Source organism: Xenopus laevis, chromosome 6S (assembly GCF_017654675.1).
Source record: "Xenopus laevis strain J_2021 chromosome 6S, Xenopus_laevis_v10.1, whole genome shotgun sequence".
Lineage (NCBI taxonomy): Eukaryota > Metazoa > Chordata > Amphibia > Anura > Pipidae > Xenopus > Xenopus laevis.
Window position 1 is genome coordinate 50,759,495 of NC_054382.1, and position 22,372 is coordinate 50,781,866.

General features: G+C 39.0%; 1 pseudogene; it reads right to left on the minus strand.

The window, feature by feature from the left end:
• Nucleotides 1-1,184: 1,184 nt before the first annotated feature.
• LOC108719698 lies at nucleotides 1,185-7,581 on the minus strand (annotated as a pseudogene).
• Nucleotides 7,582-22,372: the final 14,791 nt, after the last annotated feature.

Sequence of the window (22,372 nt, forward strand, 5' to 3'; positions counted from 1 at the left end):
AAAATTGATCTTAGGTAAAGTGTATTTTTTCCTTCACCCGTGGGGTTAATTTGCCCTTTAATCTTTTATCAGCTTTTAGATAATAACACCATCTGTGGTTGCAAATTTTATACTCACAAAAGTTTAGATATGTCACTTGCGTTGAAAATATTAGCTGTAGCGTTCTAATCGTAGTGGGTATCCATCAGTCTAAGTATATTCTTGGAATTAGCATGTAAAATAGTTAGTCCATGGGAATGTCCAGCATTCAGAGAACTCGCTCCGCTGTAGTAGATCTTTAGCCGGCGTGGTTATCCCTGTGGGTTGGGTTTCCCTGTCTCATGCTCTGTTCTGACTTCTCTATGCTCCCTGTGCCTGCCATACTCTGGCTGCTCTGTGCTCCCTGTGCCTGCCATACTCTGCTTTCCTTGTGCTTCCTGTGTGTGCCATACTCTGCTTGGTATTTGTTCTGAGGATTCGTTAGCATTCGCAAATTATTGTTAGGGGCCCCTAAGGTGTTTAATCATGTTCTGGGGGGTGCTGTGCTATCCACAGGGGAGGAGGAGGTATATGTATTGAAGGGTATGCCTTAATATGACAACTTTTTTCACATATGAGTGATATCCCTGCAGTGACCACCAACCATTTGGTTTTTTGGTGTGCTATTATTAAAGACATGGGGTAACATGGTTGTGGTTTAAAGTGGATGTGGTCTAAAAACAGGGAGTGCATAACACTGGCTTCCATTATTGGCCCTCCACCATGTAGACCAGAAAAATTTCAGCACTCTGTACCACAGAAGTTGGACAGCACTGACCTAGACCACAGCATTGGTTCCATGAGATTAATCCTCCCCCACTTGCGGCTTTTAAGAGAGAGAGAGACTGCCCAGAACAACACCCATTTCCAAAGGCATGGGGCCACCACTAAAAGGGACGGGTGTGGGGGTGCTACAATCACATGGAAGCCTGGCCTGCAGCATAGCTGCTAAACTTCCGAACGAAATAGATCTGCTACAATACAAAATGCAAAAAGAAAAAGACAAAACAAATACATTTTTAAAAATAAAGCAACCAAAAAAAGGAATTATTTGTTGTGTACTATTGAAAAACAATTTGGAAACTAGCCCCCTTTATTATATTCATAAATTCTCATTTTGCATGGTGGGTAAATGTTTCTGGTTCTTATGACTGACTGCAAATGTGTAATAATTCAAAATTATTATTTATTCAAAAGTGAATATACAGTAACTTTACCTACCATTCAATAAAAAATGTATGGTGCAGACATTCAAAATATAAAGTGTAATTATTTGTACTGTTCTTATTAAGGCTCACACTTCTTTTTTATCTCTTCTGCCAGGTTAATGCACTTCAGAATCCGTTGCTTCTCTGCTAGCAGCTCCTCCCTGGTTACTTGCCCCAAAAGTTTCTTTGCAAATAAATTCTGATCTTGCATAAAGGGACCTACTGATGCCCTGCTGGATGGAGGCAATGTGTCTAGAATGCCCGTTGTAAAAGAGAAGTGGATATGCTTATCTCGTTTCATGCCTGGTGCCCTTTCTTCAACCCAGGTCAACGGTCTATGAGAGAAAAAGTCATACAGTTTTTAAAAATAAAATATACAACTTTTTACTGAAATAATATGTTTGTATAATAGGTATAGGCATTAGGCTTTGAATTTGGGGTAAAATCAAGTGTACCTGTATGTACTTATAGTGCAGACAATATATATATAAAAGGTTAAAAAGGTAAACTGTAAAGCCTTTGAAGGGTATAAAGGCATAGCTTATTGCATACGTCTTTTAAAATATGTAATGTATTACCTGATCCCAAAATAATGCTAACATGTAGAGTATTAATGCACTGACCTGTTTTCTGCAGTCAGGAAATGTGCTGTAAGCTTGGAATAATTCAATTATTTTTGATCCTCTCTTGTGGCTGAGGTGACAGTAAGATCACCAAATAGATCAACTAGCCAGCTTAGTCGAGCAATGCCACTAAAAGATGGAAATCCAGAAAGGTTCTCATCTAGATGACCTCCTAGAGCAGAAAGAAATACCAGGTTTTTCATCCTCAATTGTCATAGGCTAAGCAGTGTACCAGCTTAGTTAAAATGGTTTATACCAACTGAATGTTAGTTATGTAAAGGTTAATAAGTAATGAATGTTCTTATTATACTACTCATTTACCACAAATTAGTAATGAAATGCACTGTAGTATTGTAAAATCTAGTTGCCTGCACAAAGGATTCTGCTGCCAGTTAGGGTAGTGACATGGTTATGATTAGGCCTTACCAGTGAAATGCAGCACTCCTTCCACAAGCTTTTTGCCCTGTACTTCCTTCTTCTGTTGCTTGTATTCCTCTGTAAGCAGCTCTATGTGCTCCACATGTAGGACTTTGCCTTCAAAAAAACACAAAAAGTGTTAGACCCAATTTAGAGTAGGGAAGAGAAAATTTTTGCCCATAGCCTGCAATATCAAATATTTAGCCAGAAGGGGTTGATGTTTTAGGATAACCCCATGGTCCATGATTGGATCACAGGACAAGGTTTGCACAGTGACCCTCATCCAAGGCTGATACACTCCTTGCTTGATGAGATTTTCTAGCCTTTCTGATTAATATGTGAATGAGCTTTGATCAGATTTTCTAGTACCCACTGACATCTAAGTTTGGTTCCACAAGGGAGCCTGGGGCTGGACATTTCTGATAACTTATCTCCCTTGAGGTTGGGCTACAGCCTTCCTGCAGTGACCAGTCCCACAATTCTCCAACTCAGGCAAAGTGCTGCTGTAACTACTGATGTTCATGTGAAGGTCAGGACAAAAACTAAACATTTTACAAAAGGACTTAAAAAGGGCTTATTTATAGACTGTATTTCTGCAAAAACATAACAAAATGGAAATTAAGGGCAACTCCACAAATAAAAATAACAGCTGCTACCCAATGTATGTAAATAGTCTTACAACAAACACAGACACGCAAGCCTTTATACTTTTCTTAGCGGCCATCCCCTATATTTTCATATCTTTATATTCTAATCCAGGACAAAAAGGATGAAAGGATGTAAGCAAGATTGATGAGTATGGGCATTCATTACTTAATACTTTCTTCAATGAAACGTTTGATGAAGAACCACTATCAAATATGCACCTTGTTAGTTAATTTAAAGTCAACAAATGCACACAATGTCTCTATGTCCTGCTCTAATTTATAAATAGCCCTGTGCTTAGTAGCCACTCTACTGATAACAGTATGACAGCAGCTCAGGGGCTTGGCATTCCCTGGTCTGACCTACCAGTCAATTCGTTACATGAAAGCACTGATGCCCCACAATTAAACACACACATCAGGGGCTGTGCTAAAAATATAGAGACTTTCAAAAATAGGACCTGACATCAAGTAGAGCTCAAGTTTCCAGAAATATTCTTTCACTTGCGTCTTGGATATTATTAAATGAACTCATGTGTATTCATCCTGTGTAATGGAATCAAGTGAAAATGTGTCAGTTTGACCCTTACAGCTTGCATCTTAGTTTGGCCCATTAGTGTGAATGTAATATAATATAAAAGTATTGTAACTATTCATGCTTTTAAATTTAAAGGTGCAGCTGGGATTCTTTTTTTTATAAAATAATTTCTATTGAAATTGGCAACTTACTAGAATTACTGTACTCTTTCAAGGTAGCATATCAATATGTATATCAATATAACAAAATGTTATTGATGAGCTGGAGAGAGTGCAGATGTGCAACTAAACTAGTAAAAAAATGGGTGAAATTAACTATGAGCAAGCCTAGGCTTGTTTTTTTAAGGGAAAGGCATTTGCAAGGACACATAATTATCCTCTATTAGTATAATAGAGGAGATTATAGAAAAAAAGATTACAGAGACTGCCTGCCTGTGCAGTGAGGTTGTAGAATGCTCTGCTGGGTGATGTTGTGATGGCAGATTCTATTACTTCTTGAAGAAGTATAACATCCCTATTAAGACCTATAAGGATGGTTTGGGTGACTTCTTGAAGAAGGATATAGTGAGTTTGAGATCTACTTTTAGTATTTCTACGTTTAGTATAGCCATGATTATATATTTTACATGAGTGTATTGATAGGTCTGTAAAGGTGCATGTAAATATATGCACTAGGGATCATTTGGGGAGTTGAATGTGGACTTTTTTTAAAAACCAAATGAACTATGTAACTATGTATTTTGCGCTATTAAGGTTGAGGTCAGAAACACTGTAAACATCAGACAATTTAGTAGCTTTTATCTGAAAAATGAGGAGATTTGGGACCATGAATGGATATACCTTTCTGCTCTGCAAGTCTCCATAAATCATATGCTGCATCTGCTGACAATGCCATAGGGTACTCCACCAGGATGTGTTTACCAGCCTTTAGGAAATTCCTTAAACAAAACATCAGAATCACCATGACATAAAAAGAGAACAAAACACTGAAATATTATTAATTTGCACATTGTGTGAAATTCTATGTTGCAGTTTTCACAGAAAAAATATTTGAAAGTTTAAATTGAAGTCAAAATGTATTTTTCTAGCCTAGAAAATATTAATTATATGTATAGTGCTGCTGAACCAGTGTGGGTGTAAATGTGCCCTCTAATAGTGAAGGACAATACGTCCAGCTTTGTGCCCTGTAGCTGCAAAGGCTAATGTCTCTGCTACTGAAAATGAAACACAACTGCAAATTGTCTCAGAATATTCTTTACATCATACTAAAAGTTCATTTAAACGGGTTGTTTACCTTTGAGATAACTTTTAGTATGATGTAGAGAGTGATATTTTGAGATAATTTGCAATTTGTTTTAATTTTTTTATTATTGACGGGGTTTGAGTTATTTAGCTTTTTATTCAGCAACTCTTCAATTTGAATCTTAAGCAATCTGGTAACTAGGGTCCAAATTACCCTAGCAACCATGCATTGATTTGAATAAGAGACTGGAATATGAATAGGAGGATAATTAATAAAAAGTAACAATAACAATACATTTGTAGTCATGCAGAGCATTTGGTTTTTAGAAGGGAGTCAGAGACGCCCATTTGAAAGCTGCAAAGAGTCAGAAGAAAAAGGCAAATAACTATAAAAAATACAGTAAATAATGAAAACCAATTGAAAAGTTGCTTTGAATTATAGAATAATATTATAGAATAATAAAAGTTACCTTTAAGGTGAGCTACCCCTTTAAAGGGTGAACAAGCACTTTAACTGCTTGCTGTAGTTAACTAGTAACATTAGCAAAACCAGAGGTTTTAGGTTTTTTATTGTCTTACAAATAAGCTGTCTGGGATTTTGATATCATATACACTAATTTACTTCTTAAATGTACGATTTATTTGAGTAGGGAATGCTGTCCAGATCTGAACAACTAACTGCACTGGGGTATGTGCTGGCTTATAGGAGAACTAAAGCTTAACTAAAGAAGGGGGCTAGAAATGTTATACATTATGTTTTGGGCTTCTATGCCAGCCCAAGGCAACCAAAACCCATTAGCAGGCAAGATCTGTGCCACCAAAAATGCCCCAGTAGCTCCCCATCTTCTTTTCTGCTGATGCACTGCACATGCTCTGTGCTGTTGTCACTTACTTAGCTTAGGGATCAACTCACAATATTCAGTACACATAGAATATAAACGTCACAATATAAGGCAGATTGGTAATTAATACTAGGGATGCACCGAATCCAGGATTCGGTTCGGATTCGGCCAGGACGAATCCTTCAGCCCAGCCGAACCAAATCCGAATACTAATTTGCGAAGGATTCGGGGGTTCAGCCGAATCCAAAATAATGAATTCGGTACATCCGTAATAAATACAGATAATTACTACTTGCCAGCACAGACACCAGTGCAACTAGCATTAGAATTTAATAATCATCTTATATTACAGGCTAACCTAATTTTCTGCTTGGTATTTTGCAATGAATATCAACAGCACTGAGAATGTGAGTCACAGACTTGGTGACCCCCTTTGACAAGTTTGAAGTCCTGGATCACTGCTGCAATTGAGAAGCTAAAATTTCAGGCTTGTGCAATAAGTTCAGTATTTAAAATATGGCATTTTTAGCACTCATTTTTAGGTTTTAGTTCTCCTTTAAATGCTATAGTAGCGTAAAGGAACAGTAACACCAAAAAATGAAAAGTCGTTTAAAGTAATGAAAATATAGTATACTCTTGCCTTGCACTGGTAAAACTGGTGTTTTTTGCTTCAGAAACATTACAATAGTTTATCCAGGTATAGGATTCCTTATCCGGAAACCCGGTATCCAGAAAGCTCCGAATTATGGAATGGCTGTCTCCCATAGACTCCATTTTATCCAAATTTTTAAAAACTATTTCCTTTTTCTCTGTAATAATAAAACAGTAGCTTGTACTTTATCCCAACTAAGATATAATTAATCCTTATCGGAAGCAAAACCAACCTATTGGGTTTATTAAATGTTTAAATGAATTTCTAGTAGACTTAAGGCATGAGGACCCAAATTATGGAAAGATCCAGGAAAACCCCAGGTCCCGAGCATTCTGGATAACAGGTCCCATACCTGTATAAACAAGCTGCTGTGTTGCTATTCAAAGCTGAAAAAGGAGAAAAGAAAAATTTTTTGATTGTCAGTACTATTTTGCTCTCTTATTTAACCATGATGGGTTGTACCATGTTTTATCTGCTGTTTCAATTATTATTGCAATAATTATGACCATTAATTCAATTTGAATGCATGGTGTATATTAATCATTGGAGATTTATTTTCATATGTATAGTGACCATTTGATTTTAACTTAATATGCATTTTTTATTGGTGTGGTTTTATAAGCTTTGTACCCATATGGGGTGCCTAAGCTTCTAATGAAGTGACTTTGGTCACGAAACGCGTAAAGCTGGTTCCCCTGCCCACACTTCTACTTTGTGTTTTAACCAGGACTAATAAATATTCAATGTTTTATGTTTGGTTTCCCCGGCATCCTGCTTCATTGGTGCCTCCGACACCACTAAGTTTCTTCCAAAGGAGAAAAGCACAGAATACACAGCAGTGTCACAGCAAGTCACCTCAGCAGCCTGTCTTATAAAAAAAAATGCAGTGTGAAGAAAAAGCAGCATTCTATGGGAAGACACATAGATAAAAATCCAAGCTATAACTACCTGATACTCTCTTCATGGTTTTGATTATCTGTACAAATAAAAGCAGCATCAATATCTTTACTTTTCAGTGCTTCATCCAGCTCAATCTGCTTTGCATTATTAAACCGGTCAAGTTTTCTCCTGAGTAAAAGACATTATAAGATATGTGTACAGTTGCACAAGGAGGAAAACAAAGCAAAACTTTAAATTGGTCTGGTGTAAAATGTAGATTTTACACCAACTGCTGTGCCATGTTTCTTATTAACAAAAAGCAGAATGATTCATAGATTCATAATATGTACTTGAGAAAACAAACTAACCTTGATACAAAGCCAATCAGTTTCAGACTCTCTGAAGGGCTGGACTGCAACGGGTTGAGGATATCCCGAATTCTCACAGAGCCAACAATGCCAATTCCCACCACTACTACGCCAAACATTCTATTACCCTAAAAAATGTACAATGAAACATTTAAAGTAAATGCAAAACAATATGTCTCATATCATAATATATCTGTCTCACTGTCACCCAGCTTACAGCAAGTGGCTACTCCATCTCACCAAAAACTGTATCAGATCTGATCATAATGGGTAGAATGTTCAACTGATATGTAAGTACAGAGAAGATTTTTATGGGCAGGAAGTGATGTTTATCAGCAGATGTTTATTTTTAACATACCTGACCAGTTAATGTCCCTGGTGATTGTTTGCTAGGGGCTACTAGTGGGATTGCCACCAGGCATGTATTTCACCAGTCTAGCCGGTAAATTACCAACCGGGGCCGGTATTACAAATTTTCCATCAATGTATTAGCTGGTACATTTGTAATCCCTATTGTTCCGCCCGTGGCCTGTCTCCAATCTGCCACTGGTCCGTCTCAGATCCGCCCCCTGACCTCCCCTACTCACCTAATCCAAGCGCTGCTGTCCCTTCCTGGCCAAACCAGCATCGAAATGCTGTGACTCCGCCCCCAAAATGTCTAAACTCCACCCCCAAAATGGCACAACCCCACCCCTCTCTGGCCCGCCCCCACCCTCTACATCACTGGTCCGGTAGGGCCAGAGCTAAAAGCTGGCAACCCTAGTTACTAGATATGTAGTCATGTTAAAACCATTTATTACACTACCCCATTAGAAACTTGTTTCAGCATCTTATATTCTGTTTTCAGGCTAACCGTATGGTGATGGTCTGGTTTGGGCAAGCTGGTTGTTCTTCACTTGTAGATAATCTTTTAGACAGAGGAACAATTCATGCTCAACAACAAAGTGCAAACTAAGCTTCTACATGTGAAATTTACATTTGTATTTACCAAATTACACAATGGACTGCAAAATTTAATTGGTGCATCCTATTTATGGTATTATATCAAACATCTATATGTTGAAAAACTCAAAAATTATGGTTCCTTAATATTTAATATGTATGTGGTGTACTCACAAGTTCCCCAGTTTGTCTATTATGGTATAAAAGAAGCAAAGTCATTATAGTCTGATGTATGTTATGTTTTGGGTAGCCGAGGATGAGTAGAGTATAACAGTGCTTTATTAGCAGAGTCATGCAGCCATTATTCAACAGTAAGATTTCACTTTCACTTTTAAAGGAGAAGGAAAGCTACGGAGGCATTTTATTGCCAACAGATTAGCTGCAATAGTGCAAGCTAGAATGCTGTAGAATGTTTTACCATACCTGAGTAAAAAGCTCTAGAAACTCTCTGTTTGTTTAGGATAGGAGCTGCAGTATTAATGTGGTGTGACATCACTTCCTGCCTGAGTCTCTCCCTGCTCTGGGCTCAGATTACAGTAGAGAAGGGAGGGGGGGAGAGGAGCAAACTGAGCATGCTCTTGCCCAGGGCAATGAGGTTTAAGCTGAAGGCAGGAAGTCTGATACAGAAGCCCATGTGTACACAATAGAAGGAAAGAAATGCAGTGTTTCTTTTGACAGGGGACTCAGAGCAACACTACTTTTGGGGTTTACTGGTTTGTTTATATAGACCTTTCTGATAAGACTTACTTAGTTTTAACCTTTCCTTCTCCTTTAAGCTGTCAGGAAGTATGCACAGTATAAGTCTGGGCACAGGGACATCTACAGGCCATTTGTATAAACACCACATATTCCCTCTATTGTAGGAAAGCATTTGGGCAACTATAATAAACAGCAACAATTAAACAGTATGCAATTTTAAAACAATATTATACATTCTTCACATCACAAAGTCCCTGGTCCATGCAGGTAGTTTTCGGATTCTCTGAGTATGCCTTATAGGTTGAGATCAGGAGTAGGAAAATGTCCTTCATCAAATGGAGCTTCTCCAAAGTCATATCTAACAGGAGTAAGACGACTTACATTCCAGACAGACAGTTCATAAGTGTATGGTCCTCGCTGGCATCTCACTTCAAGTGGTGTAGTAAATTTAGATTGACCTTGTTTCAGTATTCCTGGTTTCTTAATTCTGACTAAAGATACAGGCTTAACGTGTACTTCTCTGGCACCACATTTTCTGTCAGTATAAGCCTTGCTTTTGGTTTTTTGACGTTTCACAATGTCAGCAGTAGATGATATTGTTGGCACAGTATTTTGTAGAAGTTTGATGTCTGCAACATGTAACTTAGTGCGCATCTGTCTGCCATGTAATAATTCAGCTGGAGATTATTTCCAAGATTTCCCAGTAAGATTTGCTGTCTGTAGTGCTTCTTTCAGACTTCCGTTGAATCGCTCGATTTCTCCATTTGCTTGTGGGTAATACACTGAACATTTCCTATGCACAATATTCCTCTATTTCAGAAAGGATTCAAACTCATATGAGACAAACTGTGGTCCGTTGTCTGATATTAACTCCTTTGGATTACGGTACTGCAGACAGAAATGTTATGACTGCAGCTGATGTTATATGAGAAACAAATGCAATTTCAGGCCACTTACTGCATAAGTCTATCAAGGTTATAGCAAACTTACAGTTTATAGGTGCATCTGTAAAAGGGCCGACAATATCAATAGCAAGTTTTTCCCATGCTGAATCAGGGAATGGTACTGGTTTTACATCTGGTCTCAACTTAACTTTGTGTACAAAGTTCTTTGCACAGTCCAGTGTTGCTTTGTGGTGACACTGGCTGTGTTGCAGGCACTGGTCCTGTAGTAATGCGACCATCAACTAATTGTAGGTTTAATGCAGTATCCCTTCAGTATAGCTGTACCCTTATTCACAATGTAAAAGTCACATTTTGCAGTATTTGATTCAAATTGTACAGTCACTGGCAAGCAACCAAGGACAGGGATTGGATCCTTTAAGTAACTGACCAGTTTCAGTGCAGGTGCAACAAGCAGATCTTTTGCAAAGTATTTCAAGAAAATATCCTTTGGTAGTAGATTTGCAATCAAATGGACTTGACTCAGACTCAGTTTAAAATCATAGAAAAGTGTCGCATCAGTAAGAACAGTGTATAAACATTTTCTATTAACGGTTAATCTATCTCTCATAAACTTTTAAGGTGTTCTGTGCCTTCATCTTTACAGAACAAAGTCCACTTAGGCATTTGGATAACAATGGAAACTTGTTTATATTAGTTACTTAAAGGAACAGTAACATCAAAAAATTAAAGTGTTTTAAAGTGATACAAATATAATGAAGTGTTCCCTGCACTGGTAAACTGTTCTGTTTGCTTCAGAAACACTACTATACTGTAGTTTATATAAATAAGCTGCTAAGCAGCAATGGGGCAGCCATTCAAAAGAGTAAAGGCTCAGGATACACAGCAGATAAGCTTTGTAGAACATAATGGTGTTATCTGTTATCCACTATTCAACCTGTGCCATATAGCCTTTTTTCAATTTCTGCCATTGCTACATAGCAGCTTGTTTATATGAACTATAGTAGTGTTTCTGAAGCAAATAGATACGTTTTAACCAGTGCAAGGCATTACTTTAAAACACAAAATTTTTAGTGTTACTGTTCCTTTAAAAAGGGGAAGTATACTCCCCTTTTCAAGATGAGCTGAATGAATAGGGCTTGTGTCGAACATACTTTTTGCCTATTGTTTTAATCAAGAAATGTTTTTCTTATTTCTGGAACTGAATAAGAAAATAAAACCATTTTCACTTTATCATTTCCTGGTTCCAATGAACGCAGGACAAGCTGATAAAACTAAATTACCAGTCCACTAAGAAGCTATCTGATAATGAGCTTTTCAAAGGCTGTAGCTTAGGGAAGGGAGAGAGATATTCTTTGTTTAGGAGCTCTCGACAAATTTCCCTGTTTATAATGGTGGGGGTAAGAAGATCAGGTAAAAAAATCTGATTAGTGCTTTGTAATAGTAAAGCTGGCCAGATGTATCAACCAGGTACATCTAGGTAGTTAAGAAATACCTGGAAGACAATCACTGTTTTGTAAAACTGTCTTCTTACATGATCTATAAAACATTTTGAGTTACCCAAATAGTCATCTGACCTTTACATTTGTAGCCATGTCATTCGGTGGCAATATTTAACTCTTTACTTGTAGATGGCAGGTAAGGCAGCATAGGGTTCAAGAGATTTCCTTCCGAGGTTTTAGGGCTTAAAAGTGCATGTAATATAAGTTGAGCTGAAATGTGAAAGTTAAGAATCCTGTGTGAACCAACAGCATTATTTGAAAAAAAGAATGATTATTACATAAAATAACCTGTAAAAAAACCTGTAATGGTTTTGCAAGATTGCAGTTTCCCCAGTAAAGACTATAATGAATTTAGCTGACACTTTATCCCAAAGCGAATCTGAAATGAAGCCTCCTAAATACTTTAAAGGTTCAGTGGATTAAAACTAGCATTAATCACACATATGCTACATGAGCTGGGATCGGAGTTGGAGCACAGCTGTTCAGAGACCTTTTGACCAGCATATAATAATATTAATAATATATAGGAATCAAGATTCAGTTTGTTTTCAGTTTATTAGTACCTGACTGTAAGAACTTGTTCTCAGTGCAAATCTTGAGTAATTCAGTCTCTTGCAACTAAAATCTTCATAAAATTAGGTTTCAGCATTTTTAATGGAACAGCTATTCTGGCTTTTGGCAGCCACAGGTATGGCCTATAAATTCAGAACAATCTATAGAGTTCTAATAGGCCCAAGCAAAATAATTAGCCCCTGGGCCACTGAGAATGTGGAGGCACAGGTTGTAGCCCTAAAATCTTGGAATGCTAGAGGTTGTTCAGTGTAGGAGCCAGCATAGTTATCAAAAAGTTAAAGTGCTCAACACAATTCTGTCTTCTACATTTGATAAATATGCTCCTAAATATCTCATACAAGCAGTGCAGGGCCACAGGCAACTGGCCAGTTGCGTCACCCCCTTCACTATGCGCACAGACGCGAGCGTGCGCATGCGCGCTGACTACAGCTTCACAGCGCACACCACCCTGCTGTCAGATAGGCGCATGCTCATATACGCACATGGAACATGACACACGCCACCCTGCTGTCAGATTGGAGAATGTGCACATGGAACAGGACGCACACCATCCTGCCATCAGTTAGGCGCATGCGCGCATGGAACAGAATACCAGACTGGACAGGGGTAGGCAGCAGTTAAAGGTACGTGCCGGGCGCCCCCCTAAGCTTTGCGCCCTAGGCACGTGCCTACTCTGCCTACCCCTAATTCCGGCCCTGCATACAAGTGAATAGCGAGCTAGGGAAATTTCCTCCATTTAACTGATGTGAGTGATATATAGTGGTGGGTTTTGTATATATAGTCAAAAGTGTCTTGCAAAGATTAATTTGCCTAGGTCTGAGTGCAGTTATATTGTACATACAATTTGCAGCATCCAACTCACACTGACTACTTACCGTATATACTCGTGTATAAGCCGACCCGCGTATAAGCCAAGGTACCTAATTTTACCTATGAAAACCAGAAAAACTTATTGACTCGCGTATAAGCCTAGACACAACTCAGAAAAGTCTCAGAAATATCAAACAGTCGGTTTAATGTTAAAAATCAAGCCATGATCACTGCATCACTGAAATGTATTACCTGGCCCGAGAAATGAGCAAACAAAGCAGGAAATAACCCTTAAAATAACCCTTAACAAGTTCAAGTTCAATTCAGACTGAGAGATATACCGTATATACGGTACTCGTGTATAAGAAGGGGAGAGCCGGGGATACTGCTTCCTGCAGCCGGCGCTGAGCTGATGACGTCAGCGTGCGGCTGGGATGCCTCACTACAACATGCAGGAGCCGTGAATGCGCTGGTGAAAGTGATAGCTGGACAACAGATGGAGGGCCGCAAACATGGCATCCCTGCAAGTGCCCATAACAAACACAGCGCGTCTCAACTGGCCTGTTCCCTCCCCCCTCATCCTCCTCACCCGCAGCCTCGCTTACCAGGAGTACGTCTGCTCAGCCATGGCTCCTCCGGGGGAAGGTGTTAGGGCTTTGGCCCAGGAGGATCACTCAACGGCGGCTCTGTGATTCGCTGCTCAACATGATGGTCGCTGCTTAAGGCGCTGGGAAACCTGGATTCCGGCTGCCCTGACCCATGGCGAGGAAACTGGTTTGCGCGCACGGGACTAGAGAAGACGGTGCGTGCACTCGCGAATCACGGAATGGCGGAGGAGACGCGCAAGCGCAGTTCAACAAAGCTGTCACGCTATTACGCCTAGATGACACTTGCGCTGTTGCTCTTTCTTCGCGGCTGGGAGGGGGATTCATCGCTACAAATTTACCGGTAAGGCAGCTGACCCGCGTATAAGCCGAGGTAGGATTTTCAAGCACATTTTGGGTGCTGAAAATCTCGGCTTATACGCGAGTATATACGGTAATTGTGGCCAAAAATATATTGCATCCGTTTTAAAATGTAAGTATTGACAAAAAGAGGCACATTAATCAAGGGTTGAATTTCGAATTCATGTGAGTTTTTTTTAACTCACATGAACTTGATTTTAGATGAAAATTGATTGGACGAATTTTACCGACCTGAAAACTCGAATCTAATATTTTTTTCTCAAAAGAAGGCTACAAACATCTCCAAATTGGTCACTGGACCTTTCCCATTGACTTATAAATGAATATAGCAGGTTTTAGGTGCTGAATAGTCGAATTCTTAAAGGGTCAGTGTATGATAAATCTCGAAAATCGAATTCAAATTTTTAAAAGAAACTTTAATAGTGTTGGGATTCCCTAGTCGAATTTGACAGTTTTGACCATAAGAAAATGTGAGAATTCAAATTTTCAATTCGACCCTTAATAAATCTGCCTTATACTTCCATTTACTTGAGAGTTATTTTAACTGTCCCCTATTCCAACTGTTTCATATAAATTTACAACTATAAAAAACAGATACTTTACCACACTAACCACTAAATAATGATAAAGCAAAAATAGATATCACATAACTAAAATATTAAACAATAATTAGTGATTATAGACAAAAATAGAGATTTTGCTAAATATAATGTCTATATATAAAACCCCACCCCCACCACCGGGTGCAGACACATTTTTTTACTGCACCATGAATACCATTTGAACCCTGTTTATCACCACTAACAGCAACTTCAGCTATATGGCTTATCTCTTATCTGCTATGCACAGAACATATGAAGAGATGACAGCTTCCAGTGCAACAAAGGAGCTCATTTTTTTTACAAATGCTATTAAGAGTTTCTGAAGCGAGCCTTCAGTTTTCACAAAAAGAATAATACTTAAATGTTTGCAAACTTTAGGGAAAATATATTTTTGCAGCAACTTTTTCTCCTTAAAAATCACTGTAATTGGCAAACCCAAAATGGCCCAAAAGTTCTTACAACCTCTTCTAAGGAAAACTGCTAACACCTATTGCAATTGGAGATCTGAGGGTCTGTGCATGCAAGAACAGATTTTAATTGTACAACTAAATAAACGGAGTACAACGGAGTAGCATCTTCTCCCCTACCCCTTTCTGTTGGGGTTCCTCAAGGCTCTGTCCTCGGACCCTTACTATTCTCCTTTATACTTCCTCCCTCGGCAAATTAATCAACTCGTATGTTTTCCACTACCAGTAACGTAACTAGAGGGGGGTGGGCCCTGGTGCAGCCAGGCCCCCGCCCCCCTCTGTATGCGATTTTCGGCCCTGAATTTCAGTGGTGCGCGAGCTGCCGGGGGCCCTGAGGGGGTGCGGGCCCTGGCCTGCTCACACCCCCTGCTTCCACGGTAGTTCCGCCACTGTCCACTACCACCTCTATGCTGACGATACTCGGATCTATCTCTCATCTCCTGATCTCAACCCTGAACTCCTAACTCGCGTCTCCTCTTGCCTGTCCGCTATCTCTACCTATCTCTCTACGCTATCTTAAATTAAACCTCTCTAAAACTGAAATGGTTCTCTTTCCTTAACTAACACCAGTAACATCCCGGAAGTATCTATCATAGCTAACCATTCCACTATCACCCCCTCTCCCCAGGCCCGATGCCTCAGGGTTATCCTAGATTCTGCCCTGTCATTCACTCCTCATATCCAGTCACTTATTAAATCATGTCACTTCCACCTAAGGAACATATCCAAAATACGATCATTTATCACCCAAGATGCTGCCAAAATTCTTATTCACTCTCTCATCATATCACATCTAGACTACTGTAACTCTCTTTTAATTGGCCTTCCCCTCCAGAGACTGTCACCTCTCCAGTCCATAATGAACACTGCTGCAAGGCTCAGCAACCGCTCCTCTTCTGCCACGCCATTCTGTCAATCCCTGTGCTGGCTTCCGCTACCTTTCAGAATCAAATTCAAATTAATGACCCTGACATTCAAAGCACTTCATAACTCTGCCCCACCCTACATCTCTGAACTCATCTCTATATACTCACCCAACGCTTACTACGCTTCTCTACTGACCTGCTACTCAACTCTTCTCTCATTACCTCTTCACATGCTCGCACTCAAGACTTTGCAAGGGCTGCACCCCTCCTCTGGAACGCTCTCCCACGGTCTGTCCGACTTTCTCACAACCTTTCTGCTTTTAAGAAATCTCTTAAAACGCACTTCTTTCGAGAAGCCTACCCTCACTCTACTTAACTACCAAATGCACCAACACATACAGTACCACATTTCTCACCCACTTAATACAATGTTGCCCACTCCCACACCTTGTGTATTACTCCCTTCCCTTTAGAGTGTATGCTCTTTCTGCATAGGGCCTCCCTCACCTTTTGTACTGGTATTGATTGTGATGTATGTATGTGATGTATGTAACACCATATGTTCTATGTATATAATTCATGTGATTTAGTTGTATGATCACATTTACTTTACAGTGTTAAGCAATATGTTGGCTCTATATAAATACATGTTAATAATAATAATAATAATATAAGTAAAATAGCAAAGGCAATTAAAGAGACCAGAAAAAGAAAGAAAATGTCAGAGCAGGAAAAGTGAATACATAGTAATGTTCCTTGTAATGACAGTGCCAATAATTTTAATTTTTCCTGTGTTCATATTTAGTTACAATTATAATAAAGAAATGTAAAACACCTAAACGGCTATAGGTTAGACATGTTAGCAATGTCATTAAAATAACAACAGCAGCTGTAAAGTTAGAGAGTTCTGGAAATGAACGGTCTGTAAAACAGAAGCACAATGAAAGCACCAGGCAGAGTGGAACAAGAGATACACTGGTAAAAGCAGTGTTCGCCATAATAATAGCATTATTAAATACAGTTTTCTTCCTGCGCAAATCCATACCTTGAGTGCAAAGAAAAAAAAATATTTGGAAGGAAATTGCTGTACTTTGTCAGAGGCAGTGTCCCTGTAAGAATGAATGAGATTCAGTACTGTAACTTACCCAATGAGCTCCCTGTAATCCACTAGCAGACTGACACAGCTCCCGACCAGTTTCAGTGACCAAAGGTGCGCACACCTGTCATTCAGTCAGTAACCAGCAGAAGTTCATGTCCCCATGTTACGAAAGACCCACATTTTTTAGCATACGCGTCTAACATTGGCTGCATTGTAAGTCGCTTGGTGCTTGGCACTTGGCAGGCATCCACAGAGGGCAGAAGAATCAGCAGCCATGTTTGTTTTGGGACACTGAAGATACGCTCCTCGAGGCTTTTCATAGTGAAGTGAACCACAACAACTGTAGTAAACACACTATGTTAGAATTGAAACGCAGCTGTACTCGAAGGATTAAAGTATAAAACGTAGCTATTTGTATTTGTAAGTGTACTCGGATTTTGACCCTTTTATAAAATGGCGCACAAGTGCATCTTGATCTGCACGTGTTTGTAAAGTGCCCTTCAAAACTCAATATGGGACGCTATATCTTGGTCAGAGTTATTTTAAATACATCTGTGCCAGGGACCTCGGTTCAATGCCTGTTTGTAGAACCTAGCTCTTGGTTGGATATATTTTCCCTTTAATGTTTGCATTTTTTTCATGGTTTTATTTGCAAAGCTCAACCTTGCTAAAACTTCCCAAACCTAGTCATTGCATTTTTTAAGGACAAGGATAAATTTTTGCAAACATGCTGTAGTTGATTTTTGTTCCTCAGTATCTTCATGATTAAGCATGAGTGGGTTAACACCCAGAAGGGTGGATATCACTGAGCATCAGCAATTTGTCAACATCAGATCAGTGGTAAAATTGTTTTTCCTATAGGGAAAACTATGCTAACAATAATATAATATGTACAGTCATATCAAAAAGTTTGGGAAACCCTCTTAATTCTTTGGAGTTTTGTTCATCATTGGCTGAGCTTTCAAAGTAGCAACTTAGTTTTAATATATAACATGCCTTATGGAAACCGTAGTATTTCAGCAGTGCCATAAAGTTTATTGGAGTAACATAAAATATGCAATATGCATCATAACAACATTAGACTGGTGCATAAACTTGGGCACCCCAACAGAGATATTACATCAATACTTAGTTGAGCCTCCTTTTGCAAATGTAACAGCCTCTAGAAGCCTCCTATTGCTTTGATGAGTGTCTGGATGGCGGTATTTTTGACAATTCGTCTATACAAAATCTCTCCAGTTCAGTTAAATTTGATAGCTGCCGAGCCTGGACAGCCTTCTTCATACCATCCCATAGATTTTCGATGATATTCAAGTCGGGGGACTGTGATGGCCATTCCAGAATATTGTACTTCTCCCTCTGCATAAATGCCTTTGTAGAATTTGAAGTGTGTTTAGGGTCATTGTCTTGTTGGAATATTCAACCCCTAACTTCAACTTTGTGACTGATGCTTGTACATTATCCTGAAGAATTTGTTGATATTGGGTTGAATTCATCCGACACTCAACTTTAACAAGGGCCCCAGTCCCTGAACTAGCCACACAGCCCCACAGCATGATGGAACCTCCACCAAATTTGACAGTAGGTAGCAGGTGTGTTTATTGGAATGTTGTGTTCTTCTTCCGCCATGCAAAGTGCTTTTTGTTATCACCAAATAACTACATTTTTGTGTCATCAGTCCAAAGCACTTTGTTCCAAAATGACTGTGGCTTGTCTAAATGAGATTTTGCATACAAGTGACTCTGTTTGTGGTGTGAGTGCAGAAAGGGCTTCTTTCTCATCACCCTGCATACAGATGTGCTTTGTGCAAATTGCACTAACAAAGCACTCTTAATAACTATTTGTAATCCAGGGATTTCTGCAAAATTGAGTTCAATCTAAATCTCTTTAAAGTAAAATACACAAAGGTTTAGTTCAGTCAGCATTAGTCAGAAGATGTTTGGTAATTAAACCAGCGGACAAGGGGGGAGCGGTGGTAGTGATGGATAAGGAGTTTTATATAAATACAATTATTACAATGCTAGATGATACAACTACCTATCAGAGACTTACCACCAATCCCCTCTTCTCTATACAGAGGGCTATTAAAGATTGTGTTGAAAATGCCTTACAACTGGAGATCATTGATAATAAATTAGCGGTCTATTTGATACAAACCAATCCAATTACACCTGTTTTATACATACTCCCTAAGATACATAAGAACATGGACAAACCCCCGGGAAGGCCGATCGTAGCTGGGGTTGATTCAGTATTTTGTCCCCTGGCAAAATTTCTTGATAGGATTCTTAGGGAGTATGTCTTTAACACAAAATCTTTTATTAGAGATACTGGGGATTTCATTAATAAGATCAACACGATTGATGGTTTAACATCTGATGCCATTTTGGTTACCCTTGATGTTGAGAGCCTCTACACCTCCATCCCCCATGATGGAGGTTTAGAGGCTGTCGGCCACCATCTGGATAAGGATGAAACGCTTGATGGGGCTCAGAAGAAGTTTTTGTTAACACTATTACAAATTGTTTTGTGTAAAAATTATTTCCTGTTTCAGGATGTTTTTTTCCTACAAACCAAGGGTACAGCCATGGGCTCGAATGTCACCCCGTCCTATGCGAATCTTTTTATGGATGTATTTGAAAATCACTTTGTATACAATAATTGCCAATTTCTACAGAACTGTAAATGTTGGTATCGCTACATAGACGATATCTTCATGATTTGGACGGGTAGACATTCTGAGCTCATTGGTTTCATAGATGGATTGAACAAATGCTCCCCTTTTATTAGTTTCACTATGCATTGTGATATGATCAGCATACCCTATTTGGATGTGTTGGTCAAAAATACCATGAATGGCCGTTTAGACACCGATTTATTTGTTAAACAAACTGACAGGAACATGTTACTGCGATTTGATTCCTTTCATCCCTCGCACATAAAAAAATCTTTACCTAGATCTCAAGTGATGAGAGTGAAACGCATTGTCCAAAATGAACAACAACAAGCAGATAGAGTTGAGGAAATGAAGGATAAATTCAGAACGAGGGGTTATCCATCTAAAATCCTTGATGGAATAGATAGGGTGACTGAAGGGGAATCAGCAAACAGTGAACGTCAAACAAAGCGAATCTCGAAAAGAATACCATTTGTTAACCAATATAATGTACTGAGTGGGGAAATCTCTAAAATAGTAAGGAAGGAATGGAGTTTATTAACTAGAAATTTTCCAGATAAAATGATATTCCGATCTCCACCGGTGATGTCCTATTCAAAGGCAGAAACAATAGGAACCAAATTGGTAAAGGCAGATTTAGGATCATCAACAAAATACGTACAGACCCATTTGAAAACCCCTAAAAATGGAACTTTTCCATGTTGTGGATGCAGTTATTGTAGCAATGTATTAAAAGGAGAATGGATTCATCATCCCTTACAAGGTACCCGTATTCCCATCAGGGTTTTTTTTACTTGTATGTCCACATTTGTTGTATACAGTATTAAATGCCCCTGTGGGAAAATATATGTGGGAAAAACTATTCGCTGTCTAAGGGATAGACTTACCGAGCACAAGTCAGCTATTAGGAATAAATTAAACCAGCCTATTGCGAAACATTTCAATGAAAGTGGTCACACTATTAGTCAGTTACGCTTCCAAGTCTTAGATACAGTTCCACGAAGGAGACGTGGGGGTAATTGGGACAAAGAATTACTACGCAAGGAAGCTCAGTGGATCAGGAGGTTGGGGACTTTATCCCCACATGGGTTGAACCATGAGTATGACCTGAATCCATTTTTATTGAAATAGTTTTTAATGTGCTACTGACCTTATTTATTTATAGGTTATTACATGGACATTTGTATCCGCTTCCTGGGAGTGGGATGTAACTACGATATTCTTCAATGATTTTGTATTTGATGGATACATTGAAAGATAAGTACAGCTGGAAGTTATTTGGATACATATGAAAAGCTTTTAATCACTAAAAGTATGTTATGTATATATGACTTGACACAAGGGGGCACTGTGATACATTGTATTTAAGGTCAGGTGGTGATGTGTGTTTTTTATACTTGACAAAGAGTGGAGTGCCACTCGAAACGTTGTAATTTTATGCTGCTGTCCCATACACAATAAAGACGGTTTTACGAAAACTGGAGTGCTGTCTACTGGGAGAGAATTAGTCAGAAGATGTAGACACTGGGTTGCTGGCTCTGATTGCCCCTGGTCACCATCTTGAACTATATCTTATTATAACACCTTTCAGACCTGCAATCAGGTAAAAAATCCTGAAGGACCAAGGGGATCAAGTTCATGGCCAGGTATCTGCACATGCTGGAGTTGGCTGGATGTCTAACATAATAGCCAGAACACTACTTCCTGTTTTGCACTGATTTGCCCCTGGACAGTTATCAAATGCTTGTATTCATAGTTTGAAGGATAAGTAACCCTTTAGAATTAATGAATGTAAAATTGATGAGTGCTATTCTAAGAACATTTGCAATGTACATGCATTATTATTTTTTTTTATTTTTTTTAAAAATGTTCATTCCAAGATATTAAGGAAATTCAAAATCAAAAAGACCAACCAAAATCAAGTTGAAGTTTTTTTTTTGGTCGAATAGGTCTGTTTTCGATCTAATAGGTCCGTATTCGGCCGAACCTGGTTCTAGGAGGTCCCCCATAGGCTAAAACAGCAATTCAGTAAGTTTTAGATGGCGAATAGTCGAAGTCGAATTTTAAAGAGACAGTACATGATAAATTTCGATATTCGTATTTTTTGCAAATTCGAATTGAATTTGGACTATTCCCTAGTCGAAGTACACAAAAATAGCACCAAATTAGATTTTTTTCAATTTGAAAATTCACCTCGACCTTTGATAAATCTGCCTCTAAGGCAGGGGCCCCCAACCTTTTTCACTCGTGAGCAACATTCAGATGTAAAAAGTGTTGGGGAGCAACACAAGCATGAAAAATGTTCCTGGGTGGTGCCAAATAAGGGCTGTGATTGGCTATTGGTAGCCCCTATGTGGACTGCCAGCCTACATGAGGTTCTGGTTGGCAGTACATCTGGTTTTCATGCAACCAAAACTTGCTTCCAAGCCAGGAATTAAAAAATAAGCACCTGCTTTGAGGCCACTGAGAGCAACATCCAAGGGGTTGGGGAGCAACATGTTGCTCGCGAGCTACTGGTTGGGGACCACTGCTCTAAGGGATACATGTTCTGTTAATATGAATGAAATTTGTTACAACAGTGCCGCCTGCTGGTCAGTTTCCAACCATTCTGACCATCAAGTAGTCAAGGAAGTTGTCTGGACAAAGAAAGTAGACTAGTCTGATGTTCATCTGTTTAGGAAAAAATAGAGACCTTTCTCAAATCTATCCTAACCAGAAGAACATCAGAGCAGTCCTGCTTTGACAGTGTTTATGCAGAGATGAGAATTTTGCAGTTTTTTCCACTGAATTATTAGAGTATGTTGTTGTAACCATTTTTTTCCAGCTGGTGGCAGCATT